This window comes from Mustela nivalis (assembly GCF_964662115.1).
Source record: "Mustela nivalis genome assembly, chromosome: 2".
In the NCBI taxonomy this organism is placed as follows: Eukaryota; Metazoa; Chordata; class Mammalia; order Carnivora; family Mustelidae; genus Mustela; species Mustela nivalis.
Genome location: NC_139021.1, coordinates 59830877 through 59854764, shown reverse-complemented (window position 1 = coordinate 59854764; position 23888 = coordinate 59830877). Strand labels below are relative to the sequence as shown.

General features: G+C 38.6%; 2 long non-coding RNA genes across 2 annotated transcripts; both read right to left on the bottom strand.

The window, feature by feature from the left end:
- Positions 1-3743: 3743 nt before the first annotated feature.
- On the bottom strand, positions 3744-8780 carry LOC309856466. The gene is made up of 2 exons (XR_014307220.1): positions 8722-8780; positions 3744-4407 (listed from the first exon to the last, which is right to left on the bottom strand). It is a non-coding gene; the product is annotated as an uncharacterized lncRNA (long non-coding RNA).
- A 2860-nt stretch (positions 8781-11640) lies between these two features.
- On the bottom strand, positions 11641-17672 carry LOC309860421. Its single transcript, XR_014309358.1, has 3 exons — positions 17594-17672; positions 17183-17263; positions 11641-11742 (listed from the first exon to the last, which is right to left on the bottom strand). It is a non-coding gene; the product is annotated as an uncharacterized lncRNA (long non-coding RNA).
- Between the last annotated feature and the right edge of the window lie 6216 nt (positions 17673-23888).

Genomic DNA, 23888 nt, shown 5'->3' with positions numbered 1-23888 from the left:
ACTTGTCCCAAACAGGTGCCCTTCAACTGAAGCTCTGAAATCTGCAAATATTTTTCCATTCAGCTTAACGGTAATGTGTGTTCCTGGTGTCAAATATTGTCAAGGGTTTAGAAATTGAGTTCTCCCTCATGTGGGGTTTTGTGAAGGGAAATGATACAGAGGCCAAATGTGAGTAAGGTCTGAGAGTTAAAACTCACTGTAAGTGTCTTCTGAAACTATATTATTTCTGGTCTTGTTTTCCCCTGTAAAGTCAAATAAATCTTCAGAACTCATCACATTTCAAACACAATATTTTTTCATGTCCATGAAATGCTTTTCTGAAGCTCTCAAGTGTTCTTGCTCAATGCATATGCCTTTTATGTCTGTCCAGTGCTTACCAAGAACTTTATTAGCTATGCCTCCTGAGAATTCTGGGACTGAACCCCATCCACATTGTTAACCTGGCTAGATACTGAAGAAAACTGGTGAAGACTTAGCTGGAGGCCCCCTCTGAGAGCTCTTGGAATGGCGATTGTGCTGAATGGCTGAATCATTTGGTACCATGTGTATGTTTTTGAAGGGGACTTTAAACATATTTTAAAATGAAAAAGGAAATGGCTGCTTAGCTGTATTGCCACTTCAGGCTGTATATTTCAGTAATATCTGGGGAAAAAAATATATATGTATTATAGTTTGCTATAAATATATATAAATAAAATATATATTATGCTATATACTTATAGCATATACATATACATATATTAAGCATACATATATGCTTCTCCCTCTCCTTCTACTTCTATATATGCTTAATATATGTATATGTATATGCTATAAGTATATAGCATAATATATATTTTATTTATATATATTTATAGCAAACTATAATACATATATATGTATTATATATCTATATAAATATATATATATAAATATAAATATTTATAGCGTGTGTGTGTGTGTGTATATATATATATATATATATATATATATTTTATAGTTTGCTTCCTGGGGCGCCTGGTGGCTTTGTCAGTTAAGCACCTGCCTTCAGCTCAGGTCATGATCTCAGGGTCCTGGGATCAAGTTCACCATCATGGGGTTCCCTGCTCAGCAGGGAATCTGCTTCTCCCTCTCCTTCTACCTTTTATTCCCCCTGTTTGTGCCCTCTCTCTCTCTCTCCCTCAAGTAAATAAAATCTTAAAGTAATAATTTTACTCCCTATTTTAGAATTGATACTGACTTTTTTTTTTAATAGAATGTGGAGTAGGCAACATGCCTGGAAGAAACCCTCTAATATATTCACATACAATATCTTTTCCTGAAACAATGCCCAGTTCCACCTAAGTCTAGAAGGGAAGAATTCTCATGGGCTTCCTTATCCAGAAAACCGAAAATACTCTATTGACTAGGGATTCTGGCCTACCACTGATACTTTGTGTAAGAGCCTTGCTGAATATAACTGACTTATTTCTCCAAAGCTGACTGGGAGCAAGACAAAAGGGAAGGCTCTTATGGAGAGGACGGTAGATAGGAGAGGGCACTCACCAAAAGTTGGTGACTCTTCCCTCGGTCACCCTAAAGGTAGACTTATTTTGGCTCCTTGCAGGACTATTTGGCAGGTGGCTCAGAGGCGGTTGACTTTAGAATCAAAAATGGCCAGGAATATAGTAAAGAGCTAGATTTTTGGTGCTCAGTTTAGCTACTTTTCAGACTTGAACCGTGTATGACAAGAGTCAGGGGCAGAAATGCTTGTGTTGCCATAGACGGAGGCTGGAGAACTGCCCAAACAAGACATCAGTGGCATATTCTACAGTCATGTGTTTTACGATGAGGGAGATTTGGTAGCTAACTTGTATTGATCTCCTAGTTTTGAGTTAATAAACTATGTGCAGTTTAGAGATAGAGTTATTTCTATCTACAGTCCCTATCAGCTATGAATGCTGTATTTGTAAGAAAATAAAGATGATAATCAATCTATAAAACACAGAATACTGAAGAAATCAAATTGTTGATAAGATTATGCAAGTATGAAATTGGGGATTTTTAGATGTCAGATACTGCATTTATTAGGGGAATTTGGGGAAGGGACAGTTTCGATAGAAAAATGTGAGAGTACATGAACTTTCCATCTCTGGATTTCTCTTTACACTAGGGGTGAATGGTTCATTTTGAGGAACTGGAATTTAACTGTTTTTGTTCTTTTTGCTCTGTTTTTAAAGGCACATGCCTTCTATTTCTGAACATCAGAATAGACATTTACACCAATGCAAAGTTTCTTAAACCTTAAGCTATGTCCTTGATAGGAAAGGTAAATTTGTATTGTGAGAGAACTCTGAAGAATTAGATTTTCCAGTGTTTCTTTTCAAATTGAAATATATATTGAACTATGTTTTGGAAATGTTGGGAAAAATCATACATGGAAGGGAGACAGCTGGTAAAGAGTGAGTTATTAAGGCAGCTCCAGTGTGGACAATGGGAGTTCAGTTCCAGGGGGGAAATGTTGGGAAATGGTGCATGCTTCTTGGAATAATTCCCCCAAGGAGGCAAGGAAGCTTGAATACTCACATACCAGTTATCATTATCATTCCCATGTTCATTCCCTGGCACTCGTACTTCCGTAGCTCTGACAAGAGTCCTCTCTCACTACAGGCCACCCTGGCTGTCAGAGGGCATCTGGAATAAGTGAATAGTGGGGTTTTAGGGACCTAAGGGGTTCACTGATGGTATCTGACACAATGGAGGGTAGAGTTGTTGCCCCAAAGAGTCTGCACGTGGAGTTCAGGGAACATCACAGGCTAACCTTTGCGGGGGTTTTGTGTGTTGTTGTTTTGTTTTGTTTTTTATGTTCCAGAGTCATCTGCATACATGATAAGTTTGAAAACCACTAATACAGGCTATTAGTGGATCACCAATTAGCAAAGGATTGTCTAATGCTGTTCTTATTTTGTAGATGAGGGAATGCAAGCCCTGTCCCGACAGTGTAAATGACCGATGCATGTCGATGAACCACATTTGGCACAGGGGTCCCATGATTTCATGAATTGTGATGGACAGATGACTTGGTTGTCATTAATTTGGTTATCTGGAAATTTCAATCAGGTGAATATGTGGCATGGAGGCAGCCTGGCTGCAGTATCCTTGACTTCTGCTACTCACATGTTTCTCTCAGTGCTTGTAGACAGCCCGCCCACGTGTGCGACTTCTTGTCAGAGCTCCAAGACTAGAAAGCCATTTTCTTCCAGAAGCTAACTTTACTCCCTACCCTTTCATACTTGCTTAAGAAAAGGTCTTTTAATTTTATTGATACCAAGGTATAAATGACTAATTAATTTTATGTTGAAGTATTTGTTCAGTAATAGTAAGTAAAGTCCGTAGCTTCACTGATGAAGCTTTTGTATTTTCAGGTGAGGGGAAGTTCATTTTGGGTTCAGAGGGCCTGTGATTAAGTATACATACACATAGATTGCTTTTGGAAAATACTGCTCTTGTAGCCATGAAAGCGCCTTATATTAGAGGAGATTGATTTTCCCTGGGCAACAATGGCAGTTCTTAGCAGAGAGACGGAGTGTGTAACAACTATGAATCTAGGGAGTTATGAGAATTGTTACCTGAGTTTTGTAATTGGGAAATATCTCCTTGTATTTTTGTACTGTTGGGTCAAATATAAAGTCCATCTGCAGTTACAACCTAATATAAATAACTCCTGTTCAGAGAGAAGTAGGAAATATTCAAACTGCAAATTTCAAAAAATTCAGTATTTGGCTTTTAAATACTGTAATGTTTCCCAAGTCATGTTTTGTTTTGGAGAAGGATAAAATCACATTTCATTATATTCACTCTTAATAGCTGTCATCTTCTGAACTCCTATACACTAGATTAAACATTAGGGGACTTACATACTGGAATTCATTTAATTTTACAGTAAACCTTGTATGACAGCTATTTTTATCTTTATTTTATGGACCTAAATGAATTTAAGTAACTAATTTATGTAAAAGGTTGAATGCCTGACACATAAAGGACATTTAGTAAATATTTTTGAACTCAGAATGAGCAAAGACTTGCCAAAGCCATAAAGCTTCAGGGTGGACAGCGGAGCCAGCCCGGAGGGCTTGGCAGCCTTCAGGCCAGTCTGGCTGGGAGTGCCGAGGAGGTTGGCTGTTGTGGTTCTGAAGGCTTGGAAATCAGAATCAGCCTGGCCTCGAGGGTGATCTGCACAGTTAAAACTGTTCAGTCTGGTTGACATCCTGGAGTAATGTCCTCTGGAGAGCAGGGCTTGTCATCCTAAGGTCTACTCTCTTCAATAGTATCAGCTTATAACTCTGTCAAGGACGCTGACTCCCCTTACTGCTCAGGATCACAATTATTCATTTGTTTGTGCCGCTCATCAGCCAGCTATTGAGAATCTGCTATGTGCCGGGCAGGGTTCTAGAGACACAAGAAAGAAAAACAATCAAGCAAGATCCATATTGTGTTAGTGGTATGCACAAGTAACCAAAAAAGCGGCTGAACAGAACTCTTGAATCCTTCCCAGGACTCCAGAGAAAAATGCATTTGTGCAGAGTATTTTCGTGGAGTGGTGAACTACTGAATAAATGAGAAGGGTAAGCAAGCAGGGACAGGGGCATTTTTTTACACGCTGGGTCCCTTACACTAAGGCTAGCCCAGAAGGACTTCCTGAGCTCTTCCTCATCACCTGGATCAGACACACTGTGACATACCCATCATAAAACCTAAAAGGCATAATTCCCAGGGTGTGGTTATAACGGGACTCCATTATGCAGTTCTGAGGGCTAACTGTGAGTAGCTCTTGTTCTTGAGATGTCTGCGCATGCTCCAGAACGTGGTCTCCAATAAAATTACAGAATCATTCAGAGGCAATCCTTACAATCTGAATGCTTTCCTAAATCAAAGGTCTCTTTTGTTCCAGAATATTTTGTTTGTGATAGTCAAGTGTCTCTGACTGTTTATAGACCTTTCTGGAAGGAGTTTTTATTTTTTTTATTTTTTGTTATTATTTTTTTCATTATGTTATGTTAGCCACCATACAGTATATCATTAGTTTTTGATGTAGTGTACTGAGATTCATTGTTTGCATATAACACCCAGTGCTCCATGCAATACGTGCCCTCTTTGATACCAATCACTGGACTAACCCATTCGCCCACTTCCCTCTCCTCTAAGACTCTTAGTTTGATTCTCTGAGTCCATAGTCTCTCATGTTTCATTCCTTCTCTGATTCCTCCCCACTTCATTTTCCCCTTCCTTCTCCTAATGTCCTCCATGCTATTCCTAATGTTCCACGAATAAGAGAAACCACCTGATAATTGACTTTCTCTGCTTGACTTATTTTACTCAGCACAATCTCCTCCAGTCCAATCCATGTTGATGCAAAAGCTGGGTATTCATCCTTTCTGATGGCTGAGTAATATTCCACTGTATATATGAACCATATCTTCTTTAACAGTTCATATGTTGAAGGCCATCTCAGCTCCTTCCAGAGTTTGGCTGTTGTGGACATTGCTGCTACGATCATTGGCGTGTATATAGCCTTTCTTTTTGCTACATCTGTATCTTTGAGATAAATACCCAGTAGCGCAATTGCAGGGTCATAGGATAGCTCTATTTTTAATTTTTTGAGGAACCTCCACACTGTTTTCCAAAGGGAATGCACATACCAACTTGCATTCCCACCAATAGTGCAAAAGGGTTCCCCTTTCTCCATAGCTTCTCCAATATTTGTTGTTTCTTTCCTTGTCAATTTTTGTCATTCTAACTGGTATAAGGTGGTAATCTCAGTGTGGTTATGATTTTGATTTTAATCTCCCTGATGGCCAATGGGGGTGAACATTTTTTCATGTGTCTGTTAGCCATTTGTACGTCTTCTTTGGAGAACAGTCTGTTCATGTCTTTTGCTCATTTTTAACTGGTATTTGTTTTTTGGATTTTGAGTTTAAGAAGTTCTTTATAGATCTTGGATATCAGCCCTTTGTCTGGAATGTCATTTGCAAATATCTTCTCCCATTCTGTGGGTTGCCTCTTTGTTTTGTTAACTGTTTCCTTTCCTGTGAAGAAACTTTTTATCTTGATGAATCCCATAAGTTCATTTTTGCTTTTGTTTCCCCTGCCTTTGGAGACATGTCTTGGGAGAAGTTGCTGTGACTGATGTCAAAGAGGTTGCTGCTTATGTTCTCCTCTAGAATTTTGATGGATTCCTGTCTCACATTGAGGTCTTTCATGCATTTAGAGTTTATCTTTGTGTATAGTGTAAGGGAATGTCCAAGTTTCATTCTACTGTATTTGGCACTCCAATTTTCCCAGCAACGTTTGTTGAAGAGACTGTCTTTTTACCATTGGATATTTTTTCCTGCTTTGTGAAGATTATTTGACCATAGAATCGAGGGTCCATATCTGGGCTCCCTGTTCTGTTTCATTGGTCGATGTGTCTGTTTTTGTGCCAGTACCGTGCTGTCCTGGTGATCACAGCTTTGTAATTTGTAGTGCTGTGTTTTAGTGCTAAAAGCTAGTCCTGGTATCACAAAATAGTTGAACTGCCTGTTAGAATTTTTACCAAGATTTCAGATAAAATGTTTTTGTAAGGAACATTTTCCCCCCTCCAAGGCTTGTGTTAAAATAAAGGTCAGGAAATTCTGTCACGTAAACAAGCTAGCCATGACTTTCATCCAGAGGGACGCACATCACAGGTGTGGCTCAGTGCTGCTAGAGTTAGTTTAAACACATTGGTTATGGTTATATATAGCACTCAAAGTCCAGACAGTCACTGCAGCTCCGTCATCACTTACTCAGGTTGTCCCAGCAAATTCCTCTTGGGCTATTTCTTTGCCAAGTTTAAAAAATAATGGATTCTAAGCTATAACAGAGAAAAATCAATGTCTCCATTTTAGAAAAAGGTAAAATTTTCCCTCAAAAAGGAAGCTCTTCACAAGCAAAGAAATGTGTAAATAAGTAAATTTAGTTCATGGAACAATGAAAGCAATAAATTCGTTTAACTTGGTAGGTGAAATTTTTATAAATCAAAGAAATCCTATGAAAATTTGCTTTACTTAATATTTTTTTGTATTCTTATTTTTAACTTTTTATTTAAATTCCAGTTAATTAACATCCCGTGTTATATTAGTCTCAGGTGTACAATATAGTGATTCAACACTTCCTTACATTACCCAGTTCTCATCACAACAAACGCACTCCTTAGTTATTTTATTGTTTTTAAAAGCTATGGGAGATAAAAAGATGATAAGAGGTGGCAAATCAATGTCCCTATTATGCTTTTAAAGTATACTTTTCTCTGAAGGAAAATATACATATAAAATATACAATTCATAAGCATGTAGTTTGATACTAAATACACTTGTGTAACCAGCACGCCTATCAAGGACTAGGTCAGCACAGAGCATTATCTCAGAAGCCCTTTTCTCTGCTAGTCAATATCATTTCCTACCCTTGATGGTAACCAGAACCCTGATTTCTAACACCATAAACTTCTTTTGCCATTTTTAAATTTTGTATTTATTTTTTAAAACTTAATTGTATTTAATTTTTTTTCAATGTATAAATGGAATTATGTGGCATGCACTATTTTTGTGCTTGGACCATGACTAGCGCTGGTGGTAATGTAGCCGTCCTTTGATGAACACATGCATGCATTTCTTTTGGGTATAAACTGACCAGGAGTGTTGGTGGAATCCATGCATGTTCAGTTATGGTGGGTAATGTCCAACTGTTTGCAAAGTGATTCTACATGCTCTCCTTTTATGAGTGCCTATGTGACACTCCAGAGCTTTTCCCAATTTCATTTGTCATGAGATTTTCTTAAACTGAAAAAATCATTTGAAAAACATTCTGCTGCATTATAGTTAAAGAAGATTTTGCTAATACAGTTATTTTGAGTGAAAGTTTTTTGCGAGCTAAATCATACTTGTGAGACCATATCTTCATAATGGTACTAACAACTCCACATAAAGGCTAGGCTGTAAATTTTGAAAGATGAATCATCATGAGGCAAGGCTGTAGTCAGCTTGGAAATAGAGTGTACTGTTCTAATCTTATGTAACCAAACTTTCCATGTGGCAGGAAGATACTAGGTTGCTTTCCAGGAAAATAGGTTAAAAAAAAAAAAAGTATTATTAACTCCCCTGTCCCCACCCTGCCCCATATATCAGTTTTTAATTGCAAGCAACTAAAAGCAATCTGAGAAATTTAGAAGAGAAAAAAATTGATAAAAGGGTATTTAGTAACTTCAGTGAGTCTCTCAGATGGTCAGGGAACCAGACTTGAAGATATTTCAGTTTGGAACTAGTTCTCTACAGAGCAATTGCCACTGCCATCAGGTACAGATCCCACAGCCTGCTGGTTAGCCAGTCTCCAAGATGGTGCCCCAAAATCTCACATCCTGTTACCAATGTTCTTGTGCAATATCCTTCCATATTGAAGTAGGGATGCTTTGTGTGACCAGTAGAGTTTGCGGAGGTAACAGTTTAACTCCCCATGCTAGGTTATAGAGGTTATTGAAGCCTCTGTCTGGTCTCCGGGATTGCACAGAGGTGGCAAGGGGAAGCCAGCTGCCATGCTCTGAGAATATGCAAGGAGCCCTTGGGAGAGGACCAGGGCCTCCTCCTAATATCCAGCAGCAGCTTACCAACCCGATGAGCGAATCCCCTTGGAGGCAGGCCCTCCATCTCCAGTCGCACATGAACATGACTGCAATCACAGCTAATATCTTACCTTCCAAACTCTTAAGGGGCTCATCCACGGCCACTCAGCTGTGCTGCTCTGAATTTTGATCCACACCATGGGAGAAAGAAATGTTTATCATTGTTTGAAACCATTAGGTTTGGGGTAATTTGTTACACAGCAACAGATAGCTAATGACAAATAGACATGGGCTACAGCTGTTGGAACTGTTGCCAATGCTGCCTTTGGGAACTGTGTGTATCTGCAAGTAGCTTCACCCAAATGGATTCTGCACAGTCCTCACCTCTTCATTTCATGGCTTCTGATTCAAAGTCTCAGCTCCTTGCATTGACTGACACTATGTGCCCACATTTATTTGCATAGAAGTTTTGGAAATGCAAGTAGCTGACCTCCTCAGCTTCTAAAATGGAAGGTGAGCTCTACCTCTTAAGGAAATTCCTTAAACCTAGGAAGACAGTTGAGATACTAGGAGGCCAAGAGGAATGCCAAGTGTCCACTCTGCCAGAGCCCCTCAAAGTCTGCCACTCTGTGATTTCCAATTGTTGGGGCATAGTGAGATAAACTCTCAGAAAATGAGAATACGCATTCAGAAACTTGTATAACAGTTTGGCATTGCCACGGTATTTTGTTGTCTTTGACAAAAGTACTGATCCACAGGTTGAAAATAAAACATAAAACTGGTTCTTCACTACAGATGGTTTGAGAAGCACGACACTCTATCACATCTGTAACAACAGAACTTATCTGAAAATACTACGCTTCTCAACTCTGCCTTGGGAGCTTCCAGAAGAAGTTTGCTTTCTCATGAGAATGACATCACCGAATGATGATTTTCTCTGCATTCCAGGAGTTAATCAAAGACACTGACACTCTCACTGTCGCATTTCATTCTGTAACAACCATGGTTCACTTAGTCGACCATAAAGCTGATCTCCAGAGGTCAGAAGACCAACTTACAGTCGTGAAGCAGACATCGTGACCTCAGAGCAAGTCAGGACAGGTTTGGACCCCAAGTGGAAGGCTTTTCCACATCCTGTAACCATTTACTCTTCACTGACAAAGCCCTAACTGAGGAGTTCAGGCTCTGTCAATTCTCAGCAAACTTCTAAGAAGTTGAGGATGCCTAAAAGTCATGTCACAGTAGGACTGATTTGCAGCCAGAATCAACCAACCTTTGGCCTCATTTTTGTGTAGTTTGGATGTTCCTATCATCAAATCTGTCTCTCTATATAAAATGTTTCCTGTTTAAGTTTCCTTTTTCAAGTGAATGGATTTATTATCCTAGAGGAAGACTTGGCCTGGCTGTTCAGAGATGGGAAAGAGGAATGAAAGGTTATAGATCAGATGCATTTTCTGTGGCCCGACCAGCTGAGAATTGGTTTGTGTGTATCATTTTATGGAAAGCAGAGGACCAGTGACACACACATTGAATTTATTGAATCAGGTGTAACAACACTGGGTAGGTTTAAGGAAACAGGCACATATGTGGAGCAAGAGGGAGAAGGATAGAGTTAGTTCATATGGTCACAGTGTCTTATCTCACTTGGAGAAGAAGTCCAAGATGCGTGGGCTAAAATCTTCCATTCCAGTAAGTGCAGTAGGAAAGAGAACAGTGCTGGAGAAGCCTGCTGGATCCTTAAAAGCAGGATTTGAATAACATTGCCCAACACTAATTGAATACCTAATCTTGTATGATCTTTATAATAGGCATTCGAAGGAGGTACTACTGTACTGAATTTTCTCTTTTACAGTTCCATAAGGTAAATTGTCCCTATCCCATAGCTAAGAAGAGGTAGCTAGAATTCTAGCTAGACTCTAAAGCACATGCTCTTAACTCCGTACTTCTCTGTGCTGCCTCAGACTGGGTAGAGGAGAGATGCCCAGTCCAAGGAGGGGATGGGAGACAGAACAACCTAAATTCAAAAGTTGGGAGGTGAAGGAGAATATGTTCTGGGGTCAGTGCAACTGGCCTGACCAGGGGATGGTCTAAAGCAGGTGGTTTGGGAACAGAAGTTGTAGTTGAGGGGCGCCTGCGTAGTTCAGTCATTTAAGCATCTGCCTTTGGCTCAGGTAATGATCCCAGGGTCCTGGAATCAAGCTCAGCATTGGGCTCCCAGCTCAGCAGGGAGTCTGCTTCTCCATCTGCTCCTCCCCCACTTATGTGTGCACGCTCTCTCTCTCTCTCTCTCATTTTCTTTCTCTCAAATAAATAAAAATTTTAAAAAATTAAAAGAAAAAAGAAATTGTGGTTGATAAAACTGGAGAATTGATAAGGGTGAAAAATGTAGGAATTGAAGATTACTACAGCAGTGGATTCTGAGAAGGAAATGATATTATAGAAAACAGAATTTTCTTCAGAAGGTGAACTTGGCAGATGTGGACAGATTGGAAAAGAAAATCACTGAGAAGATGTTGCAAAGGCTGATAGAAGAGAGGCCATGAAGACAGGGACGAGCGTAGTGGCTCTCACAGTTTTGGTCTTGGGGCCGTGGATGGAGGTCAAAATGATGGAGGGTCCCAAAGTGCTTTTGCTGAGGTAGGTTTTATCTATCAGTGTTTACCATACTAGAAATTCAAACAGAAACTTAAAAATATTTTAAATTTTGAAATAATAACATATATTAACATAAGAAGCATTTTCATGAAGAAATAACCGTTTTTTTTTTAAAGATTTCATTTATTTATTTGACAGACAGAGATCACAAATAGGCAGAGAGGCAGGCAGAGAGAGAGGGAAGCAGGCTCCTCACTAAGCAGAGAGCCCGATGTGGGACTCAATCCCAGGACCCTGAGATCATGACCTGAGCCGAAGGCAGTGGCTTAACCCACTGAGCCACCCAGGCGCCCCAAGAAATAATTGTTTTTAAAACAAAACAAAACAAAACAAAACAAAATAACAGTATAAAAAGTGGCACTATTTTACACCTTTACAAATCTCCTTACTGTCTGGCTTTATGGAAGCCAGCTGGATTGTCATACATTCAGTTGTCACATCTTCAGTCTGTCGTAATGTCACATGACATGTGGGCTCTGGAAAACTCCACTGTCCCACTTGTGAGAGAAAATGAAAAAGGCAAATAACACCTTCATTTAATCACAAACAGTGTTTTGACCCCAGGACACTCTCAGAGATTCGCGGGGATTCCCACAGGCTCCTGGACAACAGTTTGAGAAGCACTGGGCTAGAGGGAGGCCGAGGTGTTGGAGATGCAGCACCAACAGAGAGAACCAAAGCAGCCGCATCTGCAGACTGATGGGATATCAACCCAGGGCGGGGAAGAGGGGGTGCAGGCGGCAGAGGGAAAGCTCTTACGCGATCCCATACAGCAAACCTGGGTGATCTGGGACAATCATAATGCTTCTTACAGAATGGGGAAACACATAGGGGAAGGCAGTGTGGTAGGGAAGTTGGTAATTTCTGGTTTTGGTGGTTTGAATGTGAAGTGACCGAGAGATATCCAAGTACACACAGAATTCAATCAGAGAGACGGCAAAACCTTTTGTCACTAATGAAAGTAAATCTTCAAGAGTTAATTTAAATTTAAATTAATTGAAATTTAAAAAGCTAACTTGAAAATGGAAAGTTAACTTAAAAGTGAAATGAAAGCAGGTACTACAATTTCTATGGAATTCATCAAGAAGTACTTAGGAAGTAGGACATTAGAGGAATGTAACTATATTTGAAAATTTTTCTTTTTTTAAGATGGAGACTTAATATGTGTGCATCTGTTACATTACTCTCATATATGTTTATGTGTATGGAATAATTTGTAATAAATTAAAAAATTTAAAGTTTATACCACAGATTAATCCATGCATCCCCCTGGTCATTACCCCTTCCCCCCCCACACACACATACACACACACACACACACACACACACACTATTTACATTCTTTAGATCAGATGTCATTTTATTTCCAGCTGCTAGTGCCAGGGATGATCCACTTAGAAAAGAGACAGGAAGAGGGAGAGAGAGGATCTGAACTACACTCAAAATCTAGCACTTTTCTTTAGATACTGCAATGCAGGCAGTAGGGAAAGGACCTACGTGCAACACGGCAGAGCACGGGGAAGTAGGAGGTGTGAGCCAAATAGGAAGCTGCCAATATTTACAGGATGCCAAAGACGAGTATTTTATTACATGCATTTAGCAACAACTCGATCAGACATGAAGTTCCTAGAGGAGTTTTACAGCACTTAGTGGGAGAGGAGAACAGGAAAGCAAGCATTACCATAGGTGTGATAGGTTTTCAGGAGTATCAGGGGCCTGGGAAGATTGAAATAACTTGGAGCGCACTACCACCTGTCCCTGGGAGGCTGTGGAGCCAAGACCTGCTCTGGAACTGGAGTAGATCTGCGTGTGAGCCCTGACCTGGACACGGAGTCAAAGCTTTGAGACTTCGGGAAAGTTACTTAATTGTGTAAGCTTTAGTTCTAAAATATTTTTATGGATAAAATATACAGTAATACCAGCTGCTTCTGGGGACTGCCACTAGGATAACCTGCAGCAGGATAACCCAGTCGGCTCAACCCTCCTCTGTCCTCCAGGCTTTAAAACACAATAGCTAACACTCTCCAGACCCACAACCTCCACCACCACTCAGTCATGAAGCCTCTATAAGCCTGGGTCCTCGAACCTACCAGTTTTTGCTCACCCTAAAGCATTTCTGGAATACTTTTTTTTTTTTTTTCCTATTGATCTCACAGGCTTTTTATTTTTTGATTCTTCTTTAGCTTTATAACTATTATGTAATTTTAACCACATTACATATTTTTCTTTACCTTAGAATTCATTCCGGAGTGTGTCCCAGAGTCATTTTAACCAAATAATAAGTGAGGTGGGAAAGAATATACAAATTGTTCCACTTTCTACGCAAGAAAGTATTATGATAAAAACTCATAAAATTCTTTTTCAAAGCATGTTTTGTGTTGTGTGTGTTTGTGTGAACGATCGCAGGAATAGCTTAGATCATGAATAAGCATGTTCTCAGGCGGAAGGGGACCGTGGTCTGCCCTCAGTGTGGACTGTTGCATTTCTGTAGTAAATATACATTCTCAGCTGTGGCCTGAGCCAGAGTGACCCCAGTGCTCCTGAAGCCCGGTGTGTGTTCTTTCAATGAATGAGTGAGTCAGTGAATGAATGAATGAAGATAAGCAAGAATGTATATGTAAAATGAAGCTGAACTATCTTTACCAACAGGAATATTGTTTGAGGTTCCTTTTTTTTTTTTTTTTTTTTTAAACCAGGGACAGAATTCATATAAAGTAAGGATAACAGTTACCTTAATGACAAGAAGATCCTCTTTCTGCTAGTAACTATTTCATAAATACATGTGTTCTATAAACTGTCATAACCTTCATTTATTTTTTGCAGTTGTTTCATGACCTTTGCAAACAAAGGGAAAGACTCACATCTGCTAAGTTCCGTTTAAAACTTAATTACTAGAAATAGAAGGACCTAACAGGGACTGCAGCTGTTCTGAGTTTCAATTATTTTTCCGCTTATCTTCCAGGCTAATAACTTGGGGCTCAGGGCTGAATACGTTCCATTTTTAGCAATGGGAAGTATCAAGAGAGGCTTGTTACCCACATTACTGAGCAGAATAGGAGAATGAGCTCCAGAAACCCTCCTGGAAGGGCTTGGGAGAAAAGCAGGAACATTTACACTGGGAAAAATTGGATTTAATCAGAAGACTCGGCAATAAAAGTAGGGCATGGGGCTAGAACAGAAGTGCTGATAGGAAAGGCTGTCAATTGCCTGTGAGAAATAACGATCCGTGTTCTTTTTGGTGAATCAGAGCATTACTGTTGTAATTAACATTAAGATGTTGAATCATATATCCCACATGGAGTCAAAGGTTTGTGCAGAGTGAAAGTGGATCTGAGGCATCACTCAGATCAATTTTTTCTAAGCCAGAGAGAGAGATGAAAGAACTTATCCAGGGTCACACAGCTAGTCTGCGCAGAGCTGAGAACAGAACACGTTTCCTATTCCCAGTCAGGGCACTTCCCTGTCCCCCACATCTGCTTTCTCTACTTCTTTGAGCTTCTTTTCCCATCAGGCCAGAGCTCAAGTGTTCTGGTGAGTTCTCTCAGCACGATGTCCAGATGGTTACTTTTGACACTTCTGTGCCTGGACACCTTCTTGACTTCAAACTTGAAAATGATGGTTTTGTAAAATTACTAGGTTTCCTGGTCCGGTCAGGTAGTGGTGTTTGAGGCTCTGTTGCATTGGGACCATATGTAGGTGTAGATGGGAACTGATAACACATAGCTGTGTGCTGTTGACTTCAGTGTGTTTAGAGACTCAAACAGCCAGGAGAAGTTATCTGGGTCAAGGGATCTAAGTCTCTGCTTTGCAGGTTAGGAAACAAAAGCCTAGAAAATGTAGTGGCTGTCAGTTTAAACTACAGAGGTCTTAATGTCATGGAACATTCTATGAAAGCAACATTTATGTGTTTCAACTTTTACTCTATTGAGGATTTAACAAAAATGGTCTTGGGTTTTTGCATTCTAAAGAATGCATTAACATTCTTTGCAGTAATGCATTAATGTATTAAATGTTAGGTACATTACTGTATTAGTCATTATTTTATCCACTTGGAGGAGTTCTAATAGGAAGAGCATGAAACCATTAAGCATTAAAAATTATTGGAATGCTGGCATAAGTGTGTTATTGAGAACCAAATAGTTCAATGTAATTTGAGCAGCAATAGATCACCATCCGTGGTCTTCGACATTACCATTTTGATTAGATTGCCTGTCAGTGTACTTGTCAGTGTACTTGTACATTTCTGTCTGGACATCATTGCTTTTGGTGTCGCCATGCAACTACCCTACAACTGTGCAGTGAGATCCTCCCCATCCTTCAGAGCTCACAGCAAGTGCTCCCCCATTGGCAAAGCTTCAAAAGATCTCAAGACCTAGGGGATCTCTTTCTCCTTAGCATCCCCAGGACACTGAGTACTTCTCTTCTGTTATTTACTCTAGCAATCTGTGTGTTTTAAATAAATTAAATGCTGCTATTACCCCTATTCTGGATTTTAAGCTCCACAAGGGAAGAGATTAAGTCTATTGGTTTTGCTTCCTCACAGTATCTTGTATTTGTTGAATGAATGAATGTATCATAAGTAAGAAAGTGCTCAGCTGAACACATAGCATTATACTTCAGAATATTGATATCGAACAGCACAACCTTGGAGGGCCGTTTTAAAGTTCAGAGTCAACTGGGAATCCATCGAGAAACTGAATGCCTGAACACATATCATAAAGAAGGCTTTCCATTCCTCTTCTGCAATGCCTTTATTCACAGAATACTCTGGGAATTGATCGTTTGTGAAATACTAAATGATGTCTCAAATTAAGAGTGGAGTTTTCATAATACTCAGTTCCCTGCAATTCAAAAACCACATGTTGGCCTTTCAGTAACTCTTTTAGCCATATCAGGTGCATGAACAGACTCAGGGAAGCATCTGTTCTACTGCTGCCAATTAAGTTTGCTGTGTGCTCCCTGACAGGCTGACTGTTCCATTAAAACAAGTGCCTTTTCCCCAGGCAGGGCGGGGGCGGGGGGGGGGGGGAGATAAAAAAATAAATAAAAAATAAAAGATCTGGGGATTTTCTTTGGTCATTAGATAGCTCTACACCAGATAGGAACATAAAAATTTTCTTTGTGTGGGGAAAAGTGAGGAGAGCTTTCCTGAAATTTGACTCATATTACAAAAAATGGGGGAAAAGGGATTTAAGTGCTTCTTTCAGTTCCTTTTCCAAACATGGAAAGTTAAATAGTAGTTCAGCCACAGTCCTTTCAGAGGACGATCTCATTGCAAATGTAAACTTCACTACTCACTCACGGTGTTTCATATACTGCAAAGAACCCAGACTCAAGATTCAAACTGCCACATGCAAATCCTACTTAAAAGTCTAGAAGTGTTAGTGAGATCAAAAGCAAAAGAATTCTGTGCCTTTAGATTCCGATTTAACCATATTTCTTATTAGCTGTGTATGTCAAGGAGTTCCCTGTTGTATGCTTTTAATTGCAAAATAGACAAGAAAACTCCTATCGCATTGTTATTAACTGCCACAAAGTAAATTAGTGGCAGAAACAGAGCGTAGTCTTTGAATCTTAAGCTTGCTCAGGTTCAGGAGTCCAGATTGCCTCGGGCTTGGCTCTGCTACTTAGCTGTTGTGTGGTGAAGACAGCTCAGACATACTTGACTATCAGAAGTACTCTTTCACCAAGGACCAAACTTCCATAGAAAGGATTTCCCAAAGGAAAGCACTGAGTCAAAAAACTTCATTTCTCCTTACATCTCTGCAACTTACTTGAGTCCATGAGCCCTGGTGTTCCCAGCTTGCAAAATGGGAATAATCCTTCACCCTGCATTTCTCTTAAATTCATTACAAAAATCAAGATAGCCTTGAAAATTGTCAAGTCCCACATTAACATAAGATTTTATTGTAACTGCCCAGTGCTATGTGTACTCACCTCATTAATCTCTCCTTTTCGTTACTGGAAACACTGAATCATACTGATATGGAACATGCCTATTGCTCCATAATTACTTACCTAGAAAAGGGAAAAGTTCTGTTACCCAGAGAGGAGTAGAAAGGACAGGAAATCTTGTTAATCAGCAAATAAACTCATACAGGGAATTTTTTGTCACCCAAGGATGTGCTTTTCTTCTTTCTCCCTCTTTTTCTCCCCCAATTCTCTCTCTCTCTCTCTCTACACATACACACACACCCCCACCAATGTAGGCTTATTGATTCTTTATTGTTGCTCATCAGCAATAATCCATTACTTTCAAAAATTCATTACTATTCATTTTGTTGATCACAGTGTCATAGATTTGGTTCTGGGGAGCCCCCTTTAAACGGTCTCCCATAACCCACTGACCTCATGTTCCCATCATTGTTTGATTGCTGGATTTGTCTTATACCTTCCCTTCCCCAGCCCTAGAATCAGCCATTTTCCCAAGGTTCCTTTCAGTAGAGAATGGAATTCGGAAGCCAAGACCTTTGTGCTGAATGTGGACACCACTATGCGAGGGGCACTGTTTGTAGGTCCTTTCAAGGAACTGGGGGAAATAAAGAAAAGCAGAAGTGTGTATCTAGATGTGACATGAGTCTTTCAAGCAGAAAGAATGGCATGTGCAGATGTGTATGTGCATGTCTTTTTGTTTTTCATATCTCTGATTATTAATAATGCTAAGTCCTAAGGTGCCTGGGTGGCTCAGTCAGTTAAGCATCCAACTCTTGATTTCTGCTCAGGTTGTGATCTCGGGGTTGTGAGATCAAGCTGTGTCTGGCTCTGTGCTCAGCATGGAGTCTGCTTGAGACTCTCTCTTCCTCTCTCTGCCCCTCCCACTTGTGCACTCTCTCTCTCAAATAAATAAATCTTAAAAAAACAATGCCAAGTCCTTTTGCCATGTTTATTTGTCATTCATTTTTATTCTTTTGTGAAAAAAAGTGTGTAACTTTTTCTCTTTTGCCTAGTTCTCTATTGGGTTGTTTGCCAGTTTTCCTATGTATTTCAGTGTTTTCTTTTTCTGAACATGCTAACTTTCTAAACTTAAAAAACTTAAAAAATATATACATATTTGAAAACAAGGACTCAGACAGATATGCATATACACATGTTCACTGCATTCATGACATTTAAATGAACATCATTCATGACAGCTAAAATGTGGAAGCAATCCAAATATCCATCAACAGATGAACAGATAAAATATGATATATAATACAATGGGGGAATATTACTCAGCCATAAAGGGAGTGAAGTTCTGAGACATAGTACAGCATAGACCGTCCATGAACACATTACTAAGTGAAGTAAGCCAGACACAAAAGGACAAATATTTTATTATTCCATTTACATGAAATAGCAGCATTTGACAAATTCATAAACAAAAAGTACATTGGAGATTATCAGGGGCTGGCGGAGGGGAGAATAGGGGATGCTTTGCTTACTGGTTCCAGAGTTGCTCTTTGGAATGATGGACAAGTTTAAGAAATAGTAGTAATGATTTCACAGCATTGTGAATATAATTAATGCCACTGATAGCACAATCAAAAATAGTTAAGATAACAAATGTTACATTATGTGTATTTTACCACAACTAAAAAATAAGTGAACGTATTTGTGAGGTCTACTTCTGAGTCCTTTTTTCTGTTCCTTTTATCCATGTGTCGATCTCTCCATCAGTACCACATTGACTTGATTATTATAGCTATATAATAACTCTTGGACTTGGGTAGATTCCTACTTCTTTTTCAGTTACTTTTAGCTCTTATAGTTCCTTTGCCTTTTCGTATGTTTTATAGTAATCTTGTCTGTATCGACAGTAAAAATTCCAGAGAGTTTAATAGGAATTGTTTAAACCTATATTGTTACATCTTCTAAATGAGTTGTCTCTTACAACATTATGATGCATTTCTGTATCTCTTGTAATATTTTTTATCTCAAAGTTGAATTTGCCTAATATAAAAATTACCACTCCGGTTCTCTTATGTTTAGTATTTGTATGGTATATCATTTTTTATCCTCTTACTTTTATCCATGTCTTTATATTTAATTTTTGTTTGATGGATAACATATATTTGAAGGTTTTTTTTAAAAAACCTACTTTGATAGTCTCTGACTTTGGATTGCTATGTTAGCACTATTTACATTAAAATAATTAGCTATATCATTGAATTTAAATGTTTTCTATTTTTCTCCATCTTATTTGTTCCCTTCTTTCCTTGTTCTGCCTTCTCTCTAAATCAATTAAATATATTTTGGTTCTTCATTTTTCCCACAGTTATTTTCTATATCTGTGCTATTTAATTATTTGGTTAATGTTGCTGGTCTATCTTTAAATAGTGTTATACCACTTTATAGTAAAAAAATAGTTTACAACAGTTTAGTTTATCTCATACATTTTACCTCTACATAGGGTACTATTTTTGTTGTTAGGCATCATGTTGCTACCTCTTAATCTTAAAAATTTAAAAGAAAATGCTTTTAGGGCACCTAGGTCACTTAGTTGGTTAAGAGTCTGCCTTGGGCTCAGATCATGATCTCAGGGTCCTGGAATTGAGTTCCCACATCAGGCTCCCGACTCACTGGCGGTCTTCTTGTCCCTTTCATTCTGCTCCTCTCCCCGGCTTGTGCTCTCTCTTTCTCTCTCTCTGTACACTCTCTCTCTCAAATAAATAAATAAAATCTTTAAAAGATGTTCATTAAAAAAAAGAGAAGATAAAAAGCTTTTCACATTTATCCACATATTTACCGGTTTTGATACTTCTTATTAATTTGTATAGACCCAGGTTAACACTTGATGTCATTTTCCTTCCATCTGAAGAACTTCAGACTTTTTTTTTTTTTTTTTTTGTGGTGAAGTTTGGCTGTCAACAAACTCTGTCAGCTTGTTTGTTTAAACAAAAGTTTTTTTCCTTGACTTTCATTTTCAAGAACATTTCTCCTAGACACAGAATGCTGTGGTGTCAGGTTTTAATTTGCCCTCCCGGCCCAACATTTCAACATTTCTCCTGCTCATTGTTCTCCTTACCTTTGGGGGTCTGTAGTTCGACACTCTTCATTGATTTAGAACTATTTCAATCATTCTACCTTAAAATATTTCTTCTGCCTTATTCTCTCTCCTCCTTCTGGGATTCCAATGGTAGTATTTTAGACAATTTGGTGTTTGTCCCAGACCTCTTCGATACTATATTGTGCTTTATTTTTCTCTATTTTTTCTTTCTGTTTCAGTTTGGGTAATTTCTGTTGACTGGTTCTTTCTCCAATCATGGCAAGTCTAGTAGCGGGCTTCTCAAAGGCGATCTTTATAGACCGTATCATTTCAGTTTGATTCTTCCTTTTAGTTTTCATCTATCTGTTGAAATTCTCCATCCATTTATGGCTGTTTACCTTTTTGACTAGAACTTTTAATGTATTAATTATAGTCATTTTTAACCTTTTTTTGTGGGGGGAGACTAATTTTAAACTTAAGAGTTGCAGAGCTGAGAGAAAGTTCCTGTAGGTGCTTCACTCAGCTCCCCCAGTATTAACATCTTACAGGGCAATGGTATAATTCCTAAACTAAGAAATTTACTTACCACAACACTGTTCACTATTTGAATTTGAATTTCACCAGTTTTTCTACTAAGGAGCTTATTGTGTTCCAGGATCCCATGAAGGGTCCCATATTGCTTTAGTTTCCATGTCTCTTTTAGTCTTCTCCAAACTGTGATAGTCTTTCCTTTGCTTAATGACCGTGCCATTCAGGAGTGTCAACAACACTGCTCAGGTTTTTGTAGGATGTCCCTCAATTTATTTTTTATGTTTTTTTATTTCTCATGAGTAGATGGAGGTTTTTACTTTTGGGGATGAATACCACAGAGCTGATGGGCTTTTCTCAGTTCATTATACCAGGAGGTCTATAATATCAGTATCTCTTAGTAGTGGTGATGTTAATTTTGGAGACCTGGTTTATGTGATATCTGCCAGGTACCCCACTGTAAAATGACTGTTTCTCTCTTTATAATTAATGAATATTAGGGTGAGATATTTGGAGACTATGTAAATACCTCATTTCTCTTAAATTTGTTCCACTAATTTTAGCATTTATTGATACACCTTGCCTGTAGCAATTATTACTGTAGTGCTCTATTGGGTATTTTCATTAATTACCTTCATTCTGTCTACATTTATTCCACAAGGATTAGATGTCCTTTCTCCTTTATTTATTTATTTGCATGTTTATATCAGTATGGGTCCTTGACAACCACAAATCTGTTTTCCATTGTGGTAATTTTTCCTTTTTCAAGTTGTCATATTAATGGAATAATGTCATATAAGCATTTGAGATCTGGCTTATTTCTCTGTGACAAGTACATTTAAATTTAATCCATGTTTTTGTGTAATCCAATAGTTCCTTCCTTTTTATGGTTGAGTCATATGCCACTATATGATTTGCCGTATTTTGTTTATCTGTATATCAGCCAAAGAACACCTACATTTCTAGTTTTCAGCATGTGAATAAAGTTGCTGTAAACATTTGTATAGAGGCTTTTGTGTGAACCTAATCTTTAAATTCATTTGGGCAAAATATAGGACTGGGATTATTGAGGCATGTAGACATATGTTTAACTTTATAAGAGACTGACAAACTTGTTTTCTGGGTGGTTGTATCATTTTTCTTACCAATAAGCAGTGTGTAAAAAGTTTCAATTGGTATATATATTTGGTATTATGGTTTTATTTTTTAAATCTTAGCCATTTTGGTAGGTGTGTTCTGATATCTCATTGTGAATCATAGTAATTTAACTTTTTTGTAGATTAAGCATCTGTCCTGAGTATGCTTCTGATGATTGTTTTGTCTCTTGATAGTCAGGTTCGGGGTTTTTATATATTGGTGTGTTTGTTTATTTTTTCCTTCCCTTTTTTTGGTAACTCATCATAATGTATTCAAATCCAGATGTCATGTGTGGGATAGTAGAGTGAGGTAAATAGTATTCGTACTTGAGCATGAGCACACACCTTCCACTGTTAGGTGTTTACTATGGAGGTTAAAGTCCTTCTGGTTGGGAGCTGATCTTGGTTTCAGTGTTTGCATGGCTACTCTTAATTTACCACTGGCTTTAAATATTTCTACCATTCCTTTGTGCTCAGGGTGGATTGTGTTATTGGCAGGGTTTTCTTAATTTCCTATTTCACTCCTAGCTTTAGGCTTTCCTCTGAGCCTGCACTTCAGAGATCTCTCCCCAAGCTCTTGTCTGTCTCCAGGTAGTACACTAATGTTACTTGTTTTTCAAGTCTTGCTATCTCAGTGATGAGAGAATGGTAGACATTATTTGTTGTCCTTGTACAGCCCCCTTCTTTGGCAGGCTCTGTATCTTGAGTCTCAGGGTCAGGGCTTTCACACTGATCCTGTCTCTGTCATGTGTTGGGGGAGCTTTCTTATGTTCTGGGTCCATGCCAGTTTTTTCCTCCTTCCCCAAGAGTACCAGTTTTTCTTCTCTTTTCCCCAAATGCAATAGATTTTAACTGGTGCATATGAAAGGCTGAGACCTGGTGAAGCAACTGAGGCATCCAGGAACCCCCACTTTCAGGTTTGTGCAAGAACAAGATTGGCACTGTAAAAACCTGGCAGTGAATGTCTCTTTCTATTTTGACCCATAGACATCTCACTTACGTCATACTTGTCCTGGCCTCAGTCATAGGGATGACAGATTTTCTGTTCTTCCCCTTTTTGTCCCATTGGAAGAAGAATATAGGTGTGTCTTCCTGCATTTCCAAATTGGTAGCTGTTCCTGTATTGTGAGCCTACACACAAGGGAAGCCTTTTTAGGTTACCTGTCCCGTGTCAGTATTTCTTGTAAGTAAAACAGAGAAAAAGTCTGTGAGTGGGTTCAAAGTCCTATTGTATTTTTTTATTAACATATAATGTATATTTGCTTCAGGGATACAGGTCTGTGAACTATCAGTCTTACACAATTGTACTTTTGATGCTCTGAGGATGTATACTTTAACTCTTGTCCCCACTTGGCCGTTTATAATATGTCAAATATTTTATCTGAAATTTGCCATCTTCTTTGAGAGCCCTGCCTTCTTCCTGTACTCTGCCCCGTGTAAGCCTGTCTTTGGAGGTGTTTGCCTTTTCTTAGATGTCAAAGTGTTTGGTTGCCTCATATTTTCATTTCTAATGGGTTTAGAGAAACTTATGATTTTGGAGATTATCCAGATTTTCTCGTTATTATCATAGGAATGGTTCTTTCTCAAGCTTTCTACATCTGAGGTAGAATTTTTTAATAATTAAAAGATGTCATTTTATTGTCTTCTGCTTTGCTTTTTTTTCCCCCTTGCATCAGGTTTTAGCAATCCTCTGGTCTTTGCTGGTCTTTGTTTCTCTCTATGTAGTATTTCTTTTTTTTTTTATATCGCTTTTATAATTTTCTGTAACTTTGTTCTTATAACTTCCACATTTAGTTTTCAGGAATTTGACTACACTCTGTTTTCATGTGGTTTTCTTTGGACTATCTTGCTTTGGGGTCATTAACTTCTTTGAATTTGTAGGTGTATATTTCTCATAAGATTTGAAGTTTTTTACCTTTTATTTTCTCAGAATGTTATTTTTCTGTACCTTCATCTCACCTCTTTTCTCTAGGACTCTAAATATACCAACATAGATCACTTAATATTATTC